The 9,022-nt window shown below is 35.8% G+C and overlaps 1 pseudogene; it reads right to left on the minus strand.

The window, feature by feature from the left end:
- Positions 1–2,531: 2,531 nt before the first annotated feature.
- On the minus strand, positions 2,532–9,022 carry LOC125809114 (hyoscyamine 6-dioxygenase-like; annotated as a pseudogene).

Raw genomic sequence — 9,022 nt, forward strand, 5'->3', positions numbered from 1 at the left:
TGAGTCGAAATTCCCGACTCATCACCGCCGGGTGCGAGGTAAACCAACAATAAAGTCCATATTCAAATTTTCCCACTGCCAAGTAGGAATACTTATATTTTGGGATAAACCTCCCGCCTTTTTATGCTCAACTTTCACTTGTTGACAGTTAGGACATTTAGCCACAAATTCTGCAATATCCTTTTCCATCTCATTCCACCAATAGACCTCCCGTGAGTCACTGTACATCTTGGTGGCTCCCGGGTGAATTGGAATACCGAGAACTATAGGCTTCTGATAAGATTTTCTCCCTCAAGTCATCTACATTGGGAACATTCAAACGACCTTGATAACGAAGCACCCCATCTTTCCCTTGGAAGAACGCCTCTACGGATTTCTCAACGCCCATTTCTCTAGTATGGAATATATGCTAGTTGGTGATAAATGGCACAAAAAGGATTCTGTGAAATCCAGTACATAAGTTGTCAAACCCACAAGGATTTCCATTGATTTTTCTGCACAACTAATGAAGGACACTAATGATATAAAGGCCCGATTTCTGGGGTTGGAAGACGGACTGGAATCTCTTTAAGACACCAATTAATCAAGCAAGACGACTCTCTAAAAGCTGGAGTCAGCTCAGCCAACACTGATCTTGATGTTTCTGTTCAAAACTCCCACTCAAACTTTTCCAAGAATATTGAGTGCTCCTACTATACCTTCTGCAGAAACGCTCTCAACACATTCAAGTACTTCCTTGGAGATTATTGATTTTTCTGTTCTTTTAAAACACTGTTACAATAGGGTCTGTTCCTAAAACTCTCTGGTTTTTTACTCTAAGGGTGTACTATGCCCCTCTAAACTCCTCTATCTTTTTGGTTTTGTTATGAATATCTATATATTGTACATCTGTGTGTATTTTTTTTATTATGCCAAAGGGGGAGACTTGTATCCACAAAATAACAGGGATAAGCGCATATAGACATGGGGGAGGGGATCTATCCAAGCAAACAGGGGGAGCTTCAGGAAGTCTCATGAACTAAATCATTATATCTTTTGATATCTTATTTATTTTGTGGATTAATTTTCATTATCAAAAAGGAGGAGATCGTTATCCTCCCGAATACTCATGTATTTTGATAATTAACAATTAAACTACTTTGATTGCAGTAATATCACAAATAAGGAAGGAAGGAAGCAATAAAGATAGTTGATTTGAGCCCCTAAAATCAAGCAATCAAATCACCTCCAATCCTCAAGATCATAATTAACGGGAAGAATCAAATCAAGGATACTCCAAATCAAGGTGATGGACAAATCCTTTCTAATCAAGGCGCGCTGACGGACAAGGCTTCACATTTCAAGAAATCTGGAAAGGAAGCTAAAACAAATCAAGAAGGAAGAATGTCCTGAACATATCTGATATGGACATGAATTCAATCTTCCTCAAGTCAGACTCAATCAAGAAATCTCTAAAAATCCTTGATTAAATGAAATATCCTTGGGTTTTCCGTAACAGAGCAAAGCTATTTAACCAGTCTTAGAGTTAAATAAAAATCTGCGCACTTCACTTGAACAATTGCATTATCTTTCTTTCATCTTTCATAAAATATTTGTACTCTCTATGTATCAAATCAAGGAAAAAAGAGCAAGGAGTTATAACCTTAGTTATACAGGTAGAGGTTGTGTCAAGAGATCATAAGTTTGTTAGGGATAAGGATCTTTAAAGTTGTTGTAATCCCAATCATTCAAAGCTCTTAAGGAAACTCTTGAAACCCAAGTACACTGGACCTAGCACCACACCGGTTATCCAAATCAGTATAAATTTCTCTGAGTCGTTTACTTTAACCATTTTATACTTGTATTTTACTTTATTACTAATCTGCAAGTGAGTCAACTATCCTAAACAGGTAGTCGACTAAGGAAAAAAATTTATTCCCCCCCCCCCCCTTTAAACTTTTAGAATCAAGTTTCTTGGAAACTCTAAATAACCCGCGATTTCCACTTGTGAAGTATCTTGGTTTGTTCTTGGTGTAAAACAAATAATAAAAACAACAATCAATCACTAATGATCTGTTAATTTACCCGGATTATTAACAATCCTAACCCGGGCAAAATATGATCATCTTTCCCAACTTAAAGTTTTTCCCTTGCAAAGTTTCCTGGCTTAACTTCTTTCCCTCTTGACCTATTCATAAAGACGGGGTCAGATCATTACAAATCTCATTATGTTGTTGTACTTTCCTAGATGCAAGTCAACTATACTTGAAAATCCAAGATGAATTACACTTGCTGCTTTGCAACTTTCGAGATGGATGAGAAATAAATATAATGGACACTGGAGAACAAATTAATAAGGACACATAAAATGGAATAAATAAAGTTAAAGAAATACCTCCATTATTGGCACCAAAACAGACAAGTCTTAAAAGTTCTTCTAGTCATATAAATATTTTGGAAGATTAAAAATAACAAGTCATAAAAGTTTCATAACCATCCAAATGTTTTGATATGTTTATAGTTACAAGTTTCAAAAGTTTTAATTTATCATCTTATCGGCAAGAATCAAAAAGATTCTTATTCAAGATTGAATAACCAGCTCGATTCAAACTTAGGTCACAAATTACAAAAGAATTGTAAATTAATGAAAAACTCTTATTTTGATAGAAATTCAAATGACTAAGCATAGATTTGAAAGCCTCCAATGCTGCGTGGTATACTAATTTCTTGTTGGCATAATGTGGAAAAAATTTAGTGTCCCATTTGAAGGGTTTAAACAATGGAGAATTTTCTAGACCAACAAATAATTTTGCAGGCTCGACAATATTTGCTGGAGAAAAATAAGTACCAATGCATGTACATGTTTCAGTTGTATTTGGCACTGCTCGATGTGCAACACTTTCCAACTTCCCATTGGTCATTACCTGTATTTATACAAGTAGACATTTAAACTTATATAGAGTTGGATAAGTAGAGACACATGTCTACGTGGCATAATACACGTAGGACGCCACACCGGATGACACATAGGATGTAAATTGTCACGTAGGACGCAAGTAGGATGTGTGTCTTTACTTGGTCAACTCTATACATATTTAAGTGTACATGTGCATACCCACAATTAAAGGAAATAAATGTCAGATAGGCCAACTTAAAGGGCATGATTATGTACTATATCAATCTTATATATACCTTTAGTTTAAGAAATATAGATTTAAAACCAGTTTTACAATTAATTTAAACTTTCATACTCATTCAAATTAACAAGGACACATAAAATGAAACAAAATTGACTAAATAAAGGCATAAAACATAAATAAGCTCTTTAAATTGGCATCAACTGATATTTATGCCCTCCTACTTTGGATTTGGACTAGTAGACACTTAAACTTGTATAAAGTTAACAAATAGACACACACATTTCTATGTGGCATAATACAAATAGGACATGTGTATCTATTGTTTAGATGTCACATGATATGTCACGTTTATGTATTATATCATAAAATAAAAGGCATAATACATACACATAACCTTAAAATTGGCTTCAGCTGACAATTATTACCTTTAACTTTAGGTGTTCACAAGTAAACATTTAAACTTGTATAAAATTGAACAAATAAACTCATTCGTCCTACATGGCATCATATATGACAATTTTACTACGTGGCGTCCTACATGTATTATGTCATGTAGGACACGTCTAATGTGTCTACTTGTTTAATTTTTACAAGTTTTAGAGTATATTTGTGCACACAGCACACCAAAAGTTGGAGGGAATACATGTCAGCTGAAGTAAAATTATAGGGCATGCACGTCTATGTATCATTCATAAATAAAAGTTAAAAGAAATATTACCATTATTGGGAGACCGAAATTGACAACAAATGCATGAGGTAGAGGTTCCACACCAATTGTAACGACCTCTTCCCGTCGATATAGAAAAGCCAATGGGGGTAAATTTAGGGCCGGAAAACTTTTTCGTACTATTTGGATTTTCCCAACCTTGTCCAGATTTGGACGAAATCAAAGTCATTGAGGTGTAGGGAAATCTGATAACAATCAGGTGAAGTAATTATGATTTTGATTACATGAGTAGTTAGATAACTCGTTAAATAATCCGTACGACTTTAAGGAATGGAACTCGGGCAAGTAGAACTCCCGAAATCAATCCTAGCATAAAGGGTATTTACTGAGAGTTGTGGGTTAGAGGTGTGTAGTGAAATGGGATTTTGGAATTCTTATAATTAGCTCTCTGGTTCCGTTTGGGCCTCTTTGGCGGGATAGTTGCAGCTCTAGTGTGGCTGCCATAGCGGGATGATGGTCGTTGTGGCAGGTACGACAAGACTCAAAATCGTAGATGAAAGACGAATAGCTCACTGTTACGCGGAAGCCGCTGGGGTGGGGGTTCTGGTTGCTTTGGCAGGGACACTACAACGGGGTGAGGGCCGCTGCAGCCGGACCGAAACGAATTAAAGTCGTTAATAAACCCCTAAACGACCTCATTATGCACTTTTTGACTTTTTGAGCTAAGGAACAACCCCCAGGCTACTCCTACTAGTTTTTCGCCACTCCTGAGGCTAAAGTAAGCTTTTCACTCCCCGAATCCATTTTTCGATCCGCAGAACGTAGTAAAATGGGTGAATATTGATGGGGGAGGGTTTTGTTATAGATTTTATGGTGGAAACAACACTAAATTGGATAATTGGGATCATGGGTATGGTCTAGGGTTCATAGAATTGTTAGTAATCTTGGTAATTAGTGATTGTTTATTGATTCATGTGTTATATTGATTGTTTGCAGACCAAGAACAAGTGGAACGAATTCGTAAAGGGAAGGATCAAGTTTATTAGGGGTTCAAGCTTATTTCGAGGTAGGTGATGTTTGTGATTCTATGATTGTGTGATGTATGCTTGTTCTTGCTTCATTATGATACTTGTTTATGTATGAATATTGCAATGTTGACTAACATCTCGAGTTTTGAATTCTCCTCACGAACGTAGATGATATCATCACGACCCCTCTTTTCGTACCGCTAGGGATGCTTAACGCCACTTCGCCAACTGGCGTTACCTGCGCTTTCGTGTCTCTCAGTGTGGTCAGCACTGGGTGTTTCCGAGCAGCGTGATCACACTTGTTGTAATTGAGATGGATAATTGATGAATGCCATGAAATCATGACTTAAATGTATGATCTTGATGATATACTTGTGATTGTGATTTGTGGTGTGTGAATGGGATCGGTTGCCACGTTCCGACATAAAAATGGGATCGGTTACCACGTTTCGGCATAAATATGGGATTGGTTGCCACGTTTCAGCATGCTAACTATTTGGGTTTGGGTTCCATGAGAGGATCAATGATTTGACATAAAATGTGAAGTTGTTCGTAAATGTTGATAATATTGTATATCTTGATATATATATATATATATATGCCTGTGATTATAATGTTGTTTGACTTGTTTATGTTGCACTAGTGGGATAGCCGCGTGATCCTAACAGTACACTGTGGTTGTGTACTGATTCTGCACTTGCTCTTATTTTTGTTGAGTACAAGGCATCTTCAAGCGGCAATTGACAAACCTCGCTTAAAAGATCAGTGATCGTCGCTTCGAATTCAAGGGTGAGCCAATTCTTCCGGGTTGCCATAGAATTCTCTTTCGCCTATCTCCACCATTTCCAGACTTAGACATTTGTTTTAGTTAGTACATTAGTATGGGGTCGTATCCCTTCTTGTTTAGACTTGGTTCATTGTTAGAATGCTTTTGGTACATTGACTTTCAGGTTCTAGGTTTATTCTTCCGCATGTATTTAGTTATTGTTGAACTTATGATAGAGTTTATGGGAACTCTATTGTCTTTCCTTAGTAATTGACTTATATGCCTTAGTTTTTTAGATTATTTTTTTGGGTTGGGTTGTAGTAATGGTTCTCCCACCGGAGTGTTAGTGTGGGTGCCAATCACGACGGTCTAGGTTGTGACACCAATCCATTCCTCATTCTTCAGTATTTGAAGGCCATATACTTGTTGTTGGTAAATGGTTATGAGATTAGGATCACAATGTCCATCCATTCCCAAGGTTGAACTTGGATCTGGGCATACTGGAAAGTGATGGACAATCATTTTCTGCTTATGTTCTTTGCCAAAGTACCCTTCCTCCAAGCCTAGTCCTTTCCTTACCAAATCAAAGATGATCATGCTCAACTTTCTTACTTCAGATGAATATGCACCAATAACATCCCTGTAAGTTCATTCTCATATTTAACTTTCATATGAAAATATAAGGTGTTTTGTTAGCAATTTAGAAATCCGCATTACTAATACATGTGTAAGTTATGAGGAAATTTATGTATAATTTTATACTATTTAGAAAGTGGAATAAATAATACATGAATAAGTCACGGTCAATCTCGTTACCTCTTTAGTTGCCACCCCCTACTTGCTCATTCTTAATTACTACCACAAGAAAGTCGTTCCTATATCCATAGGGTCTTATGCACTCCACGACTTTCTTTTATTATGAGGTCTCGAAGACTAGATTTAGATTTCAATCTTAGTCAGTTAGCTTAATAGCACTTCTCAGATCAGGTTACGCCTTTCCAGCTGAGCTGGGCGCCATAACCCTCCTAGTCATAACTAACTCTTGTAGAAAATAATACATTGATTCTCTCATAACTAATGCATGTATTTCTAATATTCTAATCAGCTACCAAACTACTCCTTAACCCATCTAAGTTGCCATAATTACTAAGAAATTAATAATAATACATAGAAGGAAAAAAGTGAAATAATAGGTACCTATATTTTGGAGGGTTACTAGGCCATGTTTCTTTTTATCTTGTCCATCAATATTACAGTTGTGTTCCAAGACTTCTGATGTGAGTCTAAAGATACATATTTTTAATCATTATTTTCTCATATTTATTATTTATATTTGTTCTTTTTGAGCATGAATTTTATAAATTGTGTTAAATTGCGTATTTTATTTGTAGGATTAAATTGGTGGAAAAATGAAGAAGTTTGAAGCTAAAACGAATTAAAGATGAAAGGTTGAAGAAGGAAATTAAGCAGACAGCTTAATGAATTAAATTGAATAAAATAATATATTTATATATGCATGAGAATGACGGCTGCAATTGAGGAATTTCAATTCTGATGGTTGCTGCTGCCACGTGGCAGCAAGTGAATAGTGAAGAAATTTGTTGAGCGGCAGCACCATGATTCACGCGGCGGGAAAAATAAAAGGAATCCAATTCCTTTTGGTTTTGGATTCCTAATTTAGTTTGGACTCAATTACTTTATTTAGGGTTTCCTATATCTATAAATAGTGCACATAAATAATTATTTGGGGAGGAGGCCAAGAACCAAGATACAAAACACAATATAAATTTTCTTCTAGCTTAGGAACTTTGGAAGAGCCGCCGTGAAGGCCGGAGAATTGTTGTTTATTCTTTCTTCTCTTTTATTATTTATTTGTATTCGTGATTAATAAAAGATAGTTTAACTATTGTTCTTAACTTTTTATGATTAACACAAGCATATTTATTTTAATAAATTTTGATTGTGTTCTTGAGATAATGAGTAGCTAACTTTTATAACTAGGGTTGTGGGAACCATAAACGATTAACAAAGTATGAATAATAACTAAGTAATTCTTGAATAGTGTTGAAACATGCATTGATAATTCTTTCGTCTAGAAGTTTTTTAACGGTGGCCAACGTTAGAACTCGCCTTGTTGCTACTTGCCGGACCAAGGAGGTAATCAATAAGAAAAGAATTATCAACATAGATTTAGTGTGATACTATCTAATAGGCTAGTGTCGATTGGTGCGAAGTAATAACTAAGCCAAACATCGATTATGATGTCTAATATGAGGTAAAGGTAAGGGTTAGTAAATTATACACACATAGCCGGACCAGGTGCGGGGTGAAATTCTCTAGATGCCGGACCAAGGATTTAGAGATACCTAACTTATCACTTTGCATGTAATACACTAGAAAAGGATTACTATTATTAGGATTACTGCGTTATGAGCTTATGGGGAACACATTCCTAGTTACTTTTAATAATCTGAATATAAATAAATACTTAGTTCAAAGTTATCTTTTTATTGTTTTTATTTTATTTCAATTTAAATCCCCCCCCCCATTTTTATATAACGACTATCGAGTTAAATATTTGCTATTGAAAATATTCTTCCATATTCTCTGTGGGATCGACCCCGACTCATAGTTGGGTAAATATATTGCATACGATCGTTTATATTTCTTTTCAAGCAGTATATTTGAACGTTATCAACTTCCTTCCAGTATTTATGCTCCTTTGAATTATAATGCTTGGGATTGCTTGTATAGAGTATTTCCGCTGCATTCGCATAGTTTTCTTTTTCTTCCACTGGAAAATTGAAAAATTCTTCGTACACTTCCATTGCCTCGTCCATTAGATCTTCCGGTACCCCATGATTAGTTACCATTTTCATCATTATATCATATTTCAATTCGAGTTCATCTTGTTTAATATAAATTCCGTTTAACTTGGCTTCAGCTGACCTCCAGATTTGAGTGCACAAGTGGGCACTCAAACTTACACAAAATTGAACAAGTATACACATGTGTCCTACATGGCGGGTTGGCATCCTATGTGTCAATTTGCATCCTAGCTTTACATGGTGGTGTCCTACGTGTAATCTATCACATATATAGAACACATGTGTCTACTTGTCAATTTAATACAAGTATAAGTGTCTACGTGTGCACACTCAAAGTTGGAGGGCATAGATGTCTGAGGCCAAGTTAAATGACACATTTGTGAATTATGCCAAAATATTACTACTGGTATTTGCATGAAATAATCTTGAACCCGAAAAAAGCCATATTCTTCCAAAGCTTTCACAAGTTGTTGAGCGACAACAGTTTGTTCTTCACCCAAATCAATGACTGGAATTTCCTTGACAATTGGAACTGAAGCTAGTGGCCTTCCATGCATTGGTAAGACATAAGTTTAAGGAAGTGCTTCTACTTTACTAGAAATGATGTTTGCCAT

The sequence above is a fragment of the Solanum verrucosum genome, unplaced genomic scaffold (assembly GCF_900185275.1).
Source record: "Solanum verrucosum unplaced genomic scaffold, falcon-dt-bn FXZP01000248.1, whole genome shotgun sequence".
In the NCBI taxonomy this organism is placed as follows: domain Eukaryota; kingdom Viridiplantae; phylum Streptophyta; class Magnoliopsida; order Solanales; family Solanaceae; genus Solanum; species Solanum verrucosum.